An 18174-nucleotide genomic window follows, 5' to 3' on the forward strand; every position below is an offset into this window, starting at 1 on the left:
ATATAACTGTGGTTCTATTTACTGTAATTAAAGTAATTTGATGTTGCAAGGTTAGATGGTTCCTTTCTGGGTTTAGTATGTGAAACAATATATAATATTGAAACTATCATAAATGCAGTTACTTCATTAATAATCAGTAAAACTCTACTTCTATGCATACATTATTTACTGAACTGTATTTATTCAGTTAATTAATATTTAAATACACTGCATAACAATTTCAGATACTTTGAATAGCATATGTTACATCCATTCTCCCTCTACACTAAGCGGAATCCCTTCCCTTTCCTATTAAACATCACTGTTCAGCAACTGAAGGAATGTCCAGACTGGTCCAGCTAAGGTCCATAGCCATATAGATAACAGCAACAATTGCTGGTTTAAATAACTATTTTAATTATAAAATTTTTAACTAACATTTTCTCTAATAAATACTGAACACAGAGTTTGAAAGTCTGAGATTAAAAGACAATGTATTTTTTTAATTAATTTTTTTTTTATAGATCAGCAAGTTACAGATAAGTTGGCTGGTTTCAGTCACCCAGTTTCTCAAGATGATGCAGGTCCTGAGGAATAAATGTAAATCTGCTGGACTGTTCTGGTTTTGACTCGCGTAGAGTTACTTTTCTCCACAGTAGCTGGTATGGGGCCGTGATTTGGATTTTTAATGAAAACAGGGTTGATAACATAGTGATGCCTTAAGCCCCTAATCGTTTTTATTTTTCTAAGCCTTGTAAGTTTTATAAGTAGATTTTAAAAGCAGCAACCCTCCCTCCCTTGTCCCTTGTCCCTTTCCCTCTAGCACCCTAGTTTACACATTCCTTAACCCTCTTACCCCATTCTATGCTCCCTATATCAGTCCTATCCCGGAATCCAGTAGGAATGTTTAGTCTTTTGTCAAGGCAAGGCCTAGATTGTTGGCAGAACAGCATATCAGGGCCTGAACAACAAAATGAAGTCAAGAATTAGGTAACTATGTACCCTTTGTGCTCTGATGATCGTGAAGGTGATAAAGTAGGTGGTCCCGAAATGCACCCCAGACCCATTTTCAGGGGGTGGAAATGCAAAGGCCACAGGGTGGACACATCTGGGATTGGATGGATGGTATTATAAAATGTAACATCTCAGGCACAGCCTGGGCGCGCGTTGTGTAACATCTACTGCCTTGGCAAAATAAACCCTTTCTTATCTCACCCCTAATTAACTGCTCCGGGAGATTTTTTCAGCACCTAAATCCTACGGCAACAATAGAGATGTTATTATTATTGCTGAGCAGGACTTGTACAGCATCAAGGCCTTTTCTTCTCCTCATACTAACAGCGAAGCAGCAGGGAGTGCACAAGGAGTTGGGAGAGGACACAGCCAGGACTGCTGACCCCTACTGACCATAAGGATACTCCACACCATATGGCATATGGCATATGGCATATGGCATCACGCTCAGCATATCGAGCTGGGGGAGGAAGAAGGGGATATTTGAAATTATGGTATTTGTCTTCCCAAGTCATTGTCACATGTGATGGATCCTGTTTTCCTGGGGATGGCTGAACACCAACCTGCCCAGAGAAAGGGGTGAATGAATTCCTTGTTTTGCTTTGCTTGCATGTGTGGCTTTTTCTTTAACTATTAAATTATTTTTATGTCAACCCATGAGTTGGATAAAAATAATCTTTTTTATCCTTTTGATTCTTTCCCCTATCCCACTGGTGGTGAAGTGAGCAAGTGCTACATGGTAGTTGACTGGGGTTAAACCACTGCATAAACTCACCTCAAAACAAGCAGATATAGTTCATCAGGGCATTTAGGCTCCTTTTCTGCTAAAGATTGAGGATCTTTGGTCACAAGTCCATCTTCAGAGGAAAGGTCATCTTACTTTTGTTTCAGTCAAGAGATCTATCATATCCATCAATCTATTAAACTATCAGCAGATTTTTCTGTTGGAGCCAATCAGATACAGCAAAAGAGTATTCACAATTTCCCCCTCCCCCTCGCCCCCTGCTCCCCCTGACTGGTTTATTCTCTTTGGCTAAGTTGGTACTTAAATTTTTATTCATAGAAGTAGCTGTCCTTCAAGAGCACATGAAATGGGCATGTAGACATAATGAGAGACACTGTAGATTTTTTTATTTATTTGAACATTTATTAATTTCTCTGTTCATTCACTTTATTCACTTTATTCTTATGATTCCTACACTCATCCTGAATAATGTGGTCACAGAAAACTGCAGTTTAACGAAAGTATGCCAACATTTAAGCATATGAGTTGTCACTTTGAAGTCATGTATCGGGGGTCAGAGGGAACAATTTGGAAGCTAAATTATGAGCCAAATAAACCCTAATAAATTTTTCACATAACAGTCCCAGCAGATTCATCAGCCAGTATTATTTAAAATAGCAGCACATATCTTAACATACTTGATATATTGTACAAGGAATGGAAGCACAGAAATTTTTGTGCTACAAAAAAGAATGTATCCTACTATCATAACCACATATTTGATGTACCTTCTCCATGACAAAATTATACAAGACAGTGGACCAGTAAATTACAATATTCAGATGCCTGCTGTGTTTCAGCTAGTTGAACACACCTTTGCTCACTCTACTAATCAGATGTTAAGCCCTTTAAATTGTGTTCTACAAAAACACTTCTAAGACATAATTTGTCTAATTATCTACTGCTTTTCTACAGGAGACGAGAGACAGCTCAAACCACAAGGCAGTGTAAGTGGTCTCGAGGAGCGTTTTACCTCTGGTAGAGTTTACTTGAAATGACTGAGTAGATGTTTCAGGCAACCCGTTTGTGACAGGACAGTAAAAAGTTGATGTGATATGTTTGATATAATTTCCTTTGGCAAATAATAGAAACCCTTTGAAAATGAAATGATTTCCACTTTCAAAACCAATCTGTTCAGAAGCTCTCTGTCTTGAAGACAAGAGTCTTAAGAATTCACCATCTGGGCTGAATTCATTGTATTTGTAGGGAATAATTCAGGTCATTTACATTAGTCATCTGCTACAGGAAAATATCCACTTATTATAATAGATATATATATATTCTACCAGTGACCCAAGTAAGTTAGGTGCAGTCCTATCACGGAGGTAGGCATCAAGATTGAGTTCTGAAGGGCATTCCAGCATTAAGGGAAGATGTTTTAGGGTGAGAGAGTGTTAAGGCTTAAATGAATGCAAGCATAAAGTGATGAGGAGCCAAATCCAGCTGCAGTTAATTTCCCAAGCAGAGACAGTTCAAAGGGGACAGAGATAGGTGCTAATATTTTTCTATTATTATTAATTATATTTTTAAAGAAACAAGAAACTGATTATTTGCAACCAAACACGGCTCTTGGTTAATTTTTTTTTTTTTTTTAAACTCTTCAAATTAACCTAAGAGCTTTTTTGTCAATCTGGGCAAATCTGGAAGAGATTTAGAAACAAATTCAGAGAATCTTTGATTATGATTTTCTGTATATAATTTAGTACTCTGCCTTCATATGCAAAATCAAATTAAAATAACTTTTACTTAATTTCAATATATCACAGCATCTTGGGATGATATATACTTCTTGTGTCCATCAGAAACTTCCTGATGATGTGTGCAGCAACATCTCATGTCTCCAAGTTGTTATGAATCAGGCAATATTCCTGGTGTGCTAACCAACAGTGAGAGATGATAATTCTGTTCATGTATTAGGGATTAATCTACTGCAGTAAGGAATGTATCTAAAATGTACAAGATTCACCACACACACCTGCCTAGCACTTGTTAGAGTATATACACAGATGGCCAGCCCTGCCATGGAGCTACACTAACAAAATAATAACACAAGAAATAATAACATACTACAAAGAGCTATAAGGGGGGAACACATACATAGAAATCTAATTCTGACATGGCTACATTAACAAGATAGCAACATAAGAAGTAGCAGAAATGAGAACTCATCATGGCTGATCTTCGCGAACGAAGATTTGGGAAATGAGAACTGATTGATAACAAAAAGGGGTCACTAACTTAAAGGAATTGCTGATGGAGCTAGAAATTACCAGTGCAAACATATCACAAATGCTGAAGAGGTATAAAGGAGCAAAATTAGGAAAAACAGGAAAAAGTAAGTAGGAACAGCCTATTTATTTGGGAGTGGATGAGGGTGGTAAAAGGAAAAAATTGAGAAGTTAAAAAGGGAGAGAAAGGGAATGTAAGCAGAAGTGTATCATTTAACTAGCTGTTTAGGGATATCTATTAGGCAATCTTCTGTTGATCCCTCTTGGAGAAGGAAAATAAATCTATTATTGATCTGATGATATGTGTGTCTGATGTTTTTCTGGGGTAAGTGGAGATACTTGAGGTGTTTTTTCTAAAACTGGTGAGGGAATAAATGAAGAAGATGTACCAATCCTGATAGCTGTGGTACTGAACTTTTAGCAGAATTCATATTCAGTTGAGCATCTAAGCTCACAATAGCCAGCAAGCTAAAAAAGCCATTTCTAAATACTGAGAAACACTCAGTCCCTTATGCTAAGCCAAATTCAGTATTCAGGATTCAGTATGGTTGTTAGCTGCCAAAACCACTTGTTACTTACCCATATTAGCATGGAAGTAGTGATGCCACATATTTACTTAACCCTGTAATGGTTTTATGGGAGGGGGAAACCCAGGGGAGACTCAGATTCAGTTTTGTTCCTTACCTGAATTAGACCCGCATCTCCCTCAGCACAATAAGAAATTATATCATGTGGAAGTCTCCTGATCTCTTCTGGTATATTTTATGTAAAATACTTATATAATTACTAGATCAGAATTAATGTTTCAAGTCATCTATTTATGCTTAGAGTTACTCAGATAGCTCACCAGGGTTATATGGAAATTTGGAGTATATGAAATCCGAACGTGCAAGCTTCATAGTCAAAATTCAAGTACCTGTGTGGATTTGTATGTGCTAAAGTTACAGTTGTGATGTCAAAGGTCCCAAATATCTTGTCCTGAGTACAGGTAACTTTTGGGTTGGGTTCATAATTTTTTGGAATCTGCAGGAATTTTATGCCTTGCTGATAACGGCTGAACGTCTCACAGCCATTTTCTGAAACAGAAGACAACATACAACACAGAATTTGCTGTACAATACAGAAGCTTAGCACATGCTGTTTACAGTTTTACACTACCTTCAGTATCATAATGCCCCAGCGAATGTTGCATGCTTTAGAAGCTCTGAGAATTTCTAAAACTTTGTGGTTTTAAGTGGTCTATGATTGTCCTGCTGTGAAATTACAGAAACAGCATACTTTGTAGCAAACTCCATTTTAAGTTTTTCCCCTTCCACTTGTAAAGGGAACCAAATAGCACTTCATTTATTGTCTACTGAATTAAACAGTTGTAGAATTACTATAGTGTTCCCAGTGGCTTCCATGTTACTGTCTACAAGCTGATAAAACTGAAATCTTCTCATAATGTCCTACTGGGACAGAGGCTTGGGGTTTGTGTTGATCTGAACATTTTCTATACCTGCTATACTTTCTTGCTTGCTTTTTGTTCAACCAACAATCTTTTGTGCTACATGACCACTTCCTATAAGAAAAGCAGAAAATCTAATTTTAAGTGTTCACTTAAATGTGTGAATGATAGATTCAATAAAATAGACCTGTTCAGATATTTCAGTGTACTGTACAGGCCTCGATGTTAAACCCTTATGTCTCATCTCAGACATTTACTTTAGTCAAGTTATTGGCAGTTTTGCCAATAAAATTTTTCTCAACAAAATGTTGAGATTTATCTTGATATTAGAAAACAGAAAATGTGTTTCCAGACCTACAGCACGTGTGCCATGTAGAGAGGTTGAGACATCATACTCTGACAAAGAGAAGGTTAAGGAGCAACCTAATAGTAGCCTACAACTTTCTGAAGCAGACACAAAATTGCAGAGACAAACTCCTCAGCTGTGGCAAATGGCACAAGAGGCAATAGCCATGTTGGACATCAGAAGAAACTGTAACAGGTTGCCCATCAATGATGTAGACATACTAGGAAGTTTTCAAGACTTGGCTAGACAAATCCATGGCTGACATAACTCAGTGCTGGGGATAGTAAGGCTCTGATGGGGTGGCTGGGCAAGCGTCCCTCTGATGTTCCTTCCAAACAACATTTCTCTGACTCTGTGATGCAATTCTGTCATTCTCCCTTCTTAAGTCAGTGGAAATGCATGTGCAAAAGTTTTGTGGGTTTTTTCCTAAAAATCGGTAACTATGCTAATTGTTAAAATAGTTTAGCAGGACTGTATATTATATTTTTTCTGCAAAAAGTAAGCACATAGATGAAGAGCGACAAGGACTCTTGTATTGTAAAGCTGTACAATAAAAAGTACTGCTGCAGACAGACAGAACACTGCAATGAAAACATTTTCTGAGTGTCCCTCCTTTCTTGCATCCACTTCCCCCAACCATACAATGTAATATTTTACTGCTAGCATAGAGGAACTACTTGCAGCTATGCATCCAGGGGTAGCCCAGTGCTTAACGGCCAGTCACTGAGTCCACACTGCCACAAGCAGTCTGTGGGCTGTACAGAGAAGGTGTGCATATGGCGCAGTGTTCTTCAGATTCATAGGAAGAATGAAATAAAATCTACAGGAATAAATCAAATTGGAATTCACCAAGACAGCAAAAATCATTAGGCTAAATAATTAATTTTTCCTTGGACTAAATGTAGCATTAGTGCAATGTAGTTTGTGCACTAAACATTGCTTGGGATAGTGATTTTACAGGCATGATTTATGGGATCAGTAAGCAAAGATTACCTGCTATGCTTGTAAATCTTTGCATTGGATTGATAGTTTACGAAAATAGCTTTAAAAGTAAATAAGGGAGTACTTCATGATTCCCTTAGGGATATGTATGGACTTGCTGAAGAGAAGACACCTCCAAGAGACCTTTCAGAGCTTTAGCAAGGAAAAGCTTTTGGATTCAAGTAGAGTTCTTCAGTGGGTAAATATATATCTACTGCTCTAAATATGTATCTCATGAAGAGAAAGTTTGGTACTGAATAATGAATTCTGCCAAAGCCTCAAGCTTTGTTGGACTTTTCCCTAAATATTTCTGATGAATGGGTAATGCTGCACTAAAGACATAGATTAGAAACTGACTGATCCCCTTCACAATAGTGACCTCAATTTTGTAGATGCTAAGAATCACAAACCAATCAAGCAGTCTCCTTCTTTTCATTAGAGACAAGCATTTATTTTATTTCTGATTTGTATTTATTTCTTCCCTGGGATCTTTTTAGATTATAACACCAAATAAGACAATTTTCCCTAAGGTATATTGTGATTTCTCAGCTTCTGAAGCGAGAAAGGTGTAGAGGAGGCTATGGCATGAGTTAATTTATTTACAAGTACCTGTTTCTGCTGATTAATGTTTGTCTGAACCAGAAGGAGTCGGCTTTCAAGTTTAGTCATTAAAAATGGGAAAGCAATTTTGCTAACACAAACTTTTATTTCTCAGGATGTCACAGCTATTTCAAACTGAAAAAAAAAAAAAGGAGAAAAATAGAAATTAGAAAACTGTCCATTTTTCTGTCCTTAAACCTAAACCTACTGTTGACCAGCCATATGGACAGACATCTCAGGTCTTGATATTCCTACAATCCACCCACTGATATTTGCCAATGATCCAAGTCTGCTGTAGTGCAACTCAGAGTAAAATCCAATCTTTTTTTGCACTAGTTTCCCATCCTGAGCACTAGAATGGTGTTTAGTATCATTCTTGGAGGGAAGAGTAATTCCCCTTACTGCAGGAACTTGTGGATGAAATCATAGAATCACAGAATCATAGAAATTGTACATTCCGCACCAGCTTGGAGGACAACCTACTCGATCAATGCTCCCCATGCTCCCCATTTCAAATTACAAGCTGGATTGACAGACATTACAGACGGTATGGCTTGACCAGAGTTACTTGAATACACTGATTTACATATAATGAGAATGCAGCTGTAAGAAAATACGGTGAGGGAGGCATTGCTACCATACATTTCTGTTGTAAATGTATATTGCACAATAAAATATAAGTGTATAATGAACAATATCAAATGATCTGGTATCTGGGGGCTCAGCCTGGCCATGGTTGTCCTTCCAGGACTCCCTGAACTGACTCTGTTTCTACTCCTGTAAAACCCATCCATTTGACAATAGCTGGGATTGTGGTGCCTAAATGGTTTCCCAGTGCCACTCACCAGAGGTGAGGAGGAGAAGAGATGGGTGATGTCCACCTTGCTTCCTTGCTTCAGGATCTACTACTGGCACATCACTCCCCAGGATAATGCAGGACCCTGTGAAGAACTACTTTTTGGGGGAGATTAAGATACAGGGAAGGAGATCAGTGAACCTAGGATGGACAGTGGATAGGAGCAGTGTAGTGACAGAGCAGGAAGATAAAGGACTGCAGAAGAAGAGAGGGAGTGGCAAAAAAAATTATTCCAATTCTTATGCATCCAGCACTTTTCAACTCTAGGGTGCCCACCTCCCCATTAGTTCACCTGAATCATGCAGTGTCTAGATCCAATCAGCCAAGGTACAAAACTTTGGCTTAGATGGTTGTGGAAATTCAATGTTGTGAGAAAGAACTGTGAGGAAGTGTGTAGCAGAGTCATAAGGAAAAATACAGAAACATAACAATCTAAGGGGAAACACAAGGAGTTGGATGACAGCAATTGGAGATTGAGAAAGACCATCCAGCAAGAGCTCTTTGGGTGTCTCCTTGGCATAGCCTAGTGGCTCACTGAAGCCCTTAGACATCTCTTACCTCCATTAGACAATGAAGTGATTGCTTTATACATTGAAACCAGACATATTTTGATCACAGCATCTCTTTGTGCATGCCTAATTGTGTCTGAACAACATGACAGGGTTACAAGAGCATCATATGTCATCGCAAGTAGAAAAATCCTAAGGACTGGTCCCAGCCTATCCACCAACCAGACTGACTAGCAAGACATAAAAAGAGAGACAGATCTCCCTTTGTTCTTTGTGCACTTTTCCAAAAATTTTAATAATATTGGGATATGTGCTGATATCTATTATATTCCACTTGATATACAGTTTATGAGCAGTTGAAATGGTATCAGGAACTTATATGTTCTCAGTTTTCATAGTGAACAATAACAGCTCTACCCTAACACAAGTGAATCTAGTGAAAGGATTTCTATTGACTTGGATGGAGGCTGGAGCAGTATTCAAATGAGGTAGAAAATGATTTTCTCTGCTTAATTTTTATTAGAAATTAATCTAAAGAACAGCTGACTTTAAAAGAAAATAATGAAAATAGTTCATTCAGTCTAATTTCCCTGATGATATAGAAATATTTGTCTAGGATCGGACTAATTAGTATGAAAGAAACATTTGGATAGACTGAAAATCTTATTTTTCCTTTTCCTTGCTATTTGATTTCAGTTCAAATTCCTTAATAATGGAATGCAACTTTATAAAACGCCCACTGCATGCAAAAAGGGATAAGCAAAATAATACAAGCATATTTGTGATGAAGGCATTGACCCAGTTCTTTGTGTTTGTGTTCAAAAGTATAAAGAATAGTGCAATTTCCTCTTCTCCATACTTCTAACTAACACAAAGCTATGCAATGCTTTTTCAGTGATCCAAGCTAACTGAAATCTGAGACATAGCAGCTTAAGTTAGCTTTGAACTCCTGAAATTGGAAACAGCCTACTCTTGTAATTTGATTCTTTCTGGACATCTTATCTACTTGTGCCTATGCCTGCACCAAATTTGCTATTTACCAGTGATTTATTTGTAAATCTGGTCCACTTAAGCACATCCTAGGACATACTGAGGTAAAACAGAAAAATATCATCTAGTTCTCCAAAAGTTTTATGAATGTTGAGTCCGAACTTTCCCTCAAATTTCCAACACTTAGGTTGTGTTTCTGTTCATTCAAATGGACTGGGAATTTGTATCTCTGTTTTGAACAAATATCATCAAAAAGATCACTTGTGCATCTATTTGCTAAAATGGAATACACCCTATCAAGGGCAAAGTACTTACTATAAATAGTCAGTAATAAACAGAATATCAAGAGCATGTGATGGATTAACAATTGTAAAGAATTACTGCTGACCATGCACATTGTCTTGTCACACTGGACTGCAGGATATATATATTAATGGAGTTTACTGCAAAAACATTTCTGGATCTCATTGAACTGATTACTACCTACAGAAATAGACTGAACAACAGAGTTACAGATATTTGATTATTTAAAACACTACAGATTATTTATAAAATGAATTAGCTCACAACTAGTGAAGTGGGTTTGGATCTGGCACAAATACCTCTACTGCTCTCAGCTGCATCACACAGGATGCATTCCTCATGTCAATAAACTGTAACTATTTTGCAATCCTGCTGTAGTTTATGCCTCCCATATTTTAAAACCAAGACTCCTAAGCAAGGAATGGGAGTGGTCACATTTGTTCATACCTGTAGTGGCCTTGGGACATCTATGTTTTCCACTCTTCAGCTTTCTCCCCTAAGGTTTTAATGAGGATCATCAAAGGAAGAGAGACAGACACTCTGCCTGAGATCTTTAATTTTTTCCCCTCCCCACACTAGGAAGATGTGATCGCTGGGAAGAAGTGAGGTGTACAGTGACAGGGAAAAAGCAGGGAAAAGGCAGAGGAGGAGGAGAACATGCCAAGCAGTAGAGCATCTTGCTGGCTGGAGGCTGCCTGCTTGGCTCCACTAGATTATGTCATTCACATAGTCCATCATTGGTCATTAGGGTCATCCCATCTGATATGAAGTCCACTGGGTTTAAAGACTGAAGACATGCATATGGGGATCTTGTGGCCCAATTAAAAGAAAACTTACTAATTTGGGGAAGAACTATTTTGTGACTTGCCTTAGGCTCCATCATCTGAGTGTCTGTTAGTTTTTAAGGAACTAAGCTCTCCTCACAGCATCTTTATGAATTGTGGAAGTATCATTATCTTCACTGAGAAGTCTCAGGGCCAGATGCTGAAAGACGCCTGCATCTAAAGGAATATGGGATATGTCACTAAGCCCCTTTAGGATTCAAAGCCCAAGTTATTGCCCAAGGTGTCTGATAGGAAATCCAGCAAGGTGCCCGAGCTGAATCCATGTGGACCAAGTTTCAATCCAGTGTATTAACCACAATTCCTTTTTTTAACAGACAAAACCTTATCCCCTTAACTCCTTAAGCAGCTTGAAAAATTTTGGTAAACACTTGTAAACAATTTATGCACCAACTGATGCTTTTAGCTTCACATTGTCTGATTCATTCACATCTGAATGCAGGACATTGCATGCATAGGGATTTGTAGGCACCAAGGATATTATAACTGTTGCCATGCATTGTATTTGCATTTCTACTTTCCTTAAATGTGCAACATTGTTTTGTTAAGCAATCAGAATGCTAATACCCCTGGCACAGCTAGAAAACATTCAAGTGCCCAAGTACACAAACTATGCAATAAAGTACACAAAGCCCAGCAAGATCATTAGTACCATACTGCAGTGATTACAGAGTAAAGTGCCTTCTGTGGTGCACTAGTTAGGCTATACAGAGGGAAAGCTTTGCAGTGTTTTAATGCAATGATATTTTTAATGCAATTGTGTGCTGCTACAGCAGTCATATTTCACCAGCATAAGCTGCTTTGGGAAAGAGACATTATTTGTTGCTTGTACACTGCCTAGGTATTATTCTTGATTGGCCATTAGGCACTGCATAGCAATGATGAGGATGAGGATAATAATTATAAGAATTATGGTCTTTTGTCAGATGAAAGCCCCATCTAGTTCTGTGTTCATTTTCTGATAGTGGTTAGAATTGCATTTTTAAGCAAAAAACATGAGGAACCAGGCATGTATAGAGTGACTCTTTCCCTGGTATGGCCTTTGAGTTTCCAAAAATGAGTGGTAAGGATGTAAAATCTGGAACTAGACTCTGTAGAGATCCTCTAGCAGTTTGTTTTGCACCATGGTCTCCCTTGTAACTTAATGACTCAAAATCAGATAACTAGCAGTCTATCATTAGTGAACCTACCTTCAGCGTTCCTGCCAGTACATACACACACACAGACACTATATATATATATATATATATATATATACACACACATGCACAGAAAGAACAAACATACACTGTCTGGTATATGCCACCTACCATTAAAGGAAGATGTAGATCTTCAGTATAGCTATCTGAAAGATCTACTGAGAGAAAAGTTAAAGTTTTAAAGGAAAAGTCACCCTGTCATATCATGGTGTAAAAAACTATGTCAAACCTTCTTTGAGACAGGGGATGGACTAAATGGCCTCCCAGTCTTTCCTGCAGTAATTTTTTCATGAATCTGTGATTATTCAGCTGCTATAACAGTTAGAAAGTTTTAATTGGTCTGAAATAGGAAAATTCCTTTCATTCTGCTTTATCATGTAACACACACAATATTTCATCTGGTGGAACCAGACGAAGGACCTGTAAGAACTGTGGTCACATGGGGACCATAGCTCTTCAGTAAGCCACAGTCATAGCCTAGGAGCTGAACATACATCTCCTGGCCAAGAGCAGCAGGGAGAGAGACATGATTTATCTTAGCAAAAACATCTCTACATTATTCACCGAACAAAGGTTGTGGGTCCAGTGGGCACTTACATGGAAATTCCTGCTGCACTTCAGGGTATTCTTAGCCACTAACCTTAGCAACTGATCTGAGCCTCCTCCTTTGCAGCAGGACCCAAGTAATAATCAGACTGGTGTGCTGGAAAGAGAGAATGTAAGCATATAGGCAGGGATGGCTGTGAAGCAAATTGCAAAGTGCACCATTAAACATGTCACCTCTGCCCTCAGAAATTCACATCTCCAGAGTGATTTTCTCTTTTGACAAGTGGTCCTCTTTATAAGGCAGGAAGCATTAGGAGTGCTCATATCTCAGTCAAAGGGTTTCCTACGCAGTGCCAACAGTTATTCAGCAGTACTCATTATGCAGGTGAGATATATCGCAGTGCTGCTACTCTGCAACACTCTGCAGATCTCTATGCGCCATGTGCACAATGTCTGAAATATAAGCAAATTTATGCTGCACTCATCCTTTTTGTGGTTATTAGTGTCACTTAGTATCATCTTCCTCCAACAAATTGACTCACTAAGCAAAATGCACAAGTGCACTTTAAAGTGGATCACATTGTCATGCCTACTTCTTCTGAAGAGCCGTGTCATTACTACTTTTCACAAGGAATAACTGCCTAAACTGTTTCACATTCTGCAGTGCATCAACACTGCTCTTCCTCCATTCAGTTTGCAATTCAGAAGAGCAATGGAACAGTAATGCATGACTATCACATCGTTCTACAATGGAGAGACAAAATCTAGTGCTCACTTTATGCCTCTTTAAACATTAGGGTATTCTGTTTCTGGAGTCTTTTCATTGAGATATGCAGTGGTATCACCTCTAAGGCCTTGATCATATTTCAAGTGTCAACAAGGTATTTGCATTAAAACTACTCACAAAATACATTAGAAGTTTCTCTCTCAAAACTATTGATGAGATGACATATAATCCTAACTGCACAGTCAGGTGTAGACCAAAAGGACTAATGATGGCCAAGTGCTGATAGGATTTTATTTCCAAAATATTTTCACATTGTTCACTAGCACTCCTTCTTTCTCTGTGTCCTGTATTTTCTAGAAGGCTAGTGGAGTATCAAAAGAATACAACAAGGGTTCAGACTGTTAAATGGTAAGATTATGACTAAATCCATGAATTTAGAACCAGAAACCAAGAAATCAAATATGAGGAGCAAGAAGAATTTTGGCTAAGCAGCAGAGTGAGAAGAGGTGTTAAAGGTCAGAGTTGAGAGCAACCAACAATCTACTAAGCTGAAGAGCAAAGCCAGAGCCCAGTAAAACTCCATATCACACATTTAGAGCTCAGATAACAAGTTGCTAGTGCTTGAGCTAGACAAACTGTGGCCACTCAATGTCCAGGGATGAGGGTTAAACTAACTGCAAAAAAACCAAAGGAATAAAGTTCTAGCCAGGGATTACATTTTGCAACCACACATTGAGAGAGCTTTGTATGCTTGATTGCTACAGCTGTCTCTACCCAGAACTATATGTGGGTCACCAGTCTTCTGGGAGACTGCCTGTGGTAGTCTGGTGGCTTTTTGCACTTTATTGTTTAGGAGTGCTTGTCAAGAGGCTGTCAGGAAAATCACCAAAGTAATTGAGCTCAGACCTCAGTAACTTTTGATAGGACTGACCTTTGTGCTTTTGAAAATCTACCCCCTCTTCTCTGCAAAGCAGTGGCTTCCCATGTAGTCTGTTATACTCACAACTATGAGTGTTTGGTGTTTCTGTGACCTCTTTTCACCCATTATCACTTCACCTAATGTCATGGCAAAAGAATGGTAATGATTTTTTGTTTTTTGCAGTCGTAATTAAAATGCTACCATAGCAGAGGGTACATGTTGGCCAAGATCTTTATTATGCAACTGTATGCAGATCTCTGTGAATTGCATCGTTCATCTAGTTCAGTGATGCAGCACCAAGGTCACTGGGCAGTTTTAAGCTAATGTAGAGACCATAAGTCTAATAAATGTGCTTGGTAATCACGGCAAACATATTGTCATTGTCACAGATGTCATTCTTTCAAAATCACTTGGCAAAAAACTAAAACACAGCCGCTGTGCATGCTTTTACCTCTCCTAAGAATGCACCATCAGGAACATCGAGGAGGTGAAATTGTTTAAGCAGAGAAGTTATGGCCTACAGCTGCAAAATTGGTACTTCTCATAGCACCATTGCAGTTTGGTTAGAATAAACAGGCAAGAGACTAATTGGACATGGAATCAGTGAAAGGAAAATTTTGATAGAGCAGAATTTAAAAAGGAACATATCCATTAGTAATGCCATCACAGGTAGAGATCAATTTCTTATTACAATGATCTAGGCAGGTTGACGTTAATTATGCAGTTAATGTTTGTAGCCATTATGGTGCAGTAACCCATTACTTGCTGATCCAGTAGCCTTTTGTTATCTGACAGAAAATACATTAACCAGTAAATGCATCGTGTCACCGTGAGCTTTGTCATTACGTGCAGTGATTCTCCATAGAGTTTATCCGATGCTGCAATTGCTAATTTATTTGAAAGGATATGCATCATCTCCCAGGCTGGGCCAACAGATTGCTGATATTATGCTGTTATTATGCCCTCAAAAATAGCATAAACTTGTTGGAGCTCCAGTGTCTTGCAACTTATCATATATATGGGGTTTTTTCACATATGCAAATGTCTATCATATATATGAATATCCTTAGCTACCAGGCATGAAAAAGCCCACAACAGGATGACCACAAAATATGCTCTTGACAATAAGGGAGTAAAAAGGAAATTTAAAACAGGTACAATTTCTTGAATTCTTCTATCATTTATACCTATTATTGATAGAAATAAAGATGAGTAATTCAACATTACTCTAAAATTCCCTTAAGAATATTCAGTGAACAGAAAATGCCAACATGTGAAGATGGCTGTTTAGCAAGGAGCTGAAAAAACATGGTGGCAAGAGAGGTCTAAGTCAAGACACAGACCTGTCATGTCTCATTCGCAAATGACATAAACAGCGTAGTCATGAAATGAGGTCACTGTTTTGTATATAAACTTTCTGTGGCTTCTAAGCTAAGAAAAGCAGAAAAATATTACCCTTTGCTAATGCTTTTTCACCAGGAAATTCAGCATGTGTCCAATTCGATGTGTCAGCAGCTTTCAGTCCTCAATTCAGCTTACCAACAGTTAAACCATTCAAGGTCTGTATCACAACCTATTAGAGATGATGTGACAAGATGATTTTTGATAAATAGTGGAACCTTGGTACTACAGAAGTGGCCCTTGACTTGCCAAGGAGACCAGGTCTCTTGGAGTAACCTGATGTTTTGTCAGCAGCTGCTAGTCAGATATAGCAATTTTATTGTCCTTCCATACTCAACTACATGCTATGGTCTCCTCTCATCCAGAATATGTTCACTTTCATACCCTCCTGCATTTAATTCCAATGGAATAGCAAAATGTTTATCTTACACCAGAATTCTGCAAGTTTCTTTCTGAGAGTGACCTGGAATACATCTGGCACACGAGAAGTGCAGTGGAAGACAGGCAAACACTTTGTCTCCTACACCTCTGCCATACTGCCTCTGTCCAACACTGATTTCACCATTTGAATTAACAGAAAGGACCTAAGTAAGTGCCCACATTTGTGTGTGAATGCACATTCAGAACTGAACTTTCATGTGCATGCTACAAAGAACAAGAAACCAAAGACAGATTAGAAACCTTGTGATTTTTTTTTAACTCTTTGGGGTGGGAAGCATGAATTAAAAATCAGTATTTGACTCACTACTATTTTATAATCTTCTCTTTGGCAAGTAGAAAGTAACAGTTTGCCAGGCTTGTATTTAAACTTTCATGGAATGATGTGGGGAAGTTAAATATGATGGCTGAGGCAAGAGAAAATACAGGAAAGATAGATGGTGTTGGGAAAGCTTGTCCAGAGAGTCAGAACAAGAGTTTATTAGCAAATATTATTTTGATCTAAGATCTGTTTAAACCATTTATTTTTGATGAAGTACCAGTTTGTGATAGTGGCCATAATATTTTTAGATTCAGGAAGCACGCACAGGAATAACAGGGCCAAAAGCATCACCATGGCTGTGCTAACCTTCAGAAAGAAGAGCTAGGAAAAATGAGGAATCTTATTTCAAAGAAGTAGAAGGACACCTAAGAGAGGTAAACCCTACCAGTCAGCATAGAGACCCCTGCAGGACACCATACTGGGAGCACAGCACCAGCATGTACCAATCACCAGAACTCCCTTGGGAACAGGTAAAAGGAAATTGGCACAGCTAAATAAAGTAAAGCAAGGGAAGTTACCAGAGTTAAGAAGTTAGCATTCAAAATGATGAAGACATGTCTCGGTGAAGGAAAGAAAAAAGTTACAAATTCTGAGAGAATAAACATAAAACTATAATTAGGCTACCATTTGCTTTGTAAATGTTGTGGCAAAATTTCAAGGTGTTCATTTTCCCCATAAGTAATTTGTCTTGTCTATGACAAGTCAAAAGACAAATCAGTGGCTTAATTCACTGTTTTCCCTGCCATTCATATCATGCAGATCAGGATGAGAATGAAGTGCTGCAGAATTGAGCCATTTTATACTTGTTTTAGTCAGTATGAATGATAATAGGAAATGTAGGACAAAAATGGATCTAAACGTTTCTAAACCATCTTTTCTGAACTCTACAACAAGTGCAACCATACAAATCTTTCCCCATTGAGACATCAGAATGGCATTAGTGTATGGTAAATCAAACCATCTGATTTTTATATCCATACCCTGGAGTCACTTTATATGTTTATCTGTGCCTCATTACTGGCAAATTTACTCCCTGATACAGCAGGGTCAAATCTGTCATGCTCACAAATGCTGATCTTCCAAGTTCACGCACTTCCCATTTACACGCAACTAGATCCTGCCTAGTTATAGCCACAATTTGCTTAAGGGTCATTACCTCCAACTTTGCCTCTCTGCGCCTGTTTTCGTAGCCTTGCAGCAAAGAAATGGATAAACGCAGCATTTTTTCCATAAATAAGTTGTGATTTTTTATGAAATCGGCTGAGTATACATTATCTTTTGTTTACTTCTCATGACTTGTACTCTGAACTAGTTCCATTGGAGTTGGATAAAATGAATTCCAGAATGGTTTGCTTTAGAATTCTTAAAAAAACCAAATATGACAGCAATGGGAAATATTTTTACCACAGGCTCTTTCAATTCAGAAACAGAATCACTAGCTTGAGGACAAACAGATCATGTAATTTAGCTCTGACCTGAAAAGGATTAGGAACACAATTAATTTTAGGTATTCTCGAGCAGTTTTGCCATACTAAACTTCTGCATAAGTGCTTGCAGTATCAGAACCCTCTGTCTCAGAATCACTGGTCCACTGTCTAGAGAAAGAAATATTTTGAAAGCAATTCACCAAAGCATTTAAAATAATCTATAAATTGGAGGATAATCAAGATCATAGAAATATATATCAAGAAGAAAGACACCCTTAAACACTAACGAAATAATCTGCTGCCAGTTATTGCCTTC

At 38.1% G+C, this 18174-nt stretch overlaps 1 long non-coding RNA gene across 1 annotated transcript; it reads right to left on the minus strand.

The window, feature by feature from the left end:
- Positions 1–393: 393 nt before the first annotated feature.
- Positions 394–7446, minus strand: LOC116786045. Its single transcript, XR_004356806.1, has 5 exons — positions 7389–7446; positions 6476–6618; positions 4922–5081; positions 1769–1910; positions 394–566 (listed from the first exon to the last, which is right to left on the minus strand). It is a non-coding gene; the product is annotated as an uncharacterized LOC116786045 (long non-coding RNA).
- Between the last annotated feature and the right edge of the window lie 10728 nt (positions 7447–18174).

The sequence above is a fragment of the Chiroxiphia lanceolata genome, chromosome 4 (genome assembly GCF_009829145.1).
Source record: "Chiroxiphia lanceolata isolate bChiLan1 chromosome 4, bChiLan1.pri, whole genome shotgun sequence".
Lineage (NCBI taxonomy): Eukaryota > Metazoa > Chordata > Aves > Passeriformes > Pipridae > Chiroxiphia > Chiroxiphia lanceolata.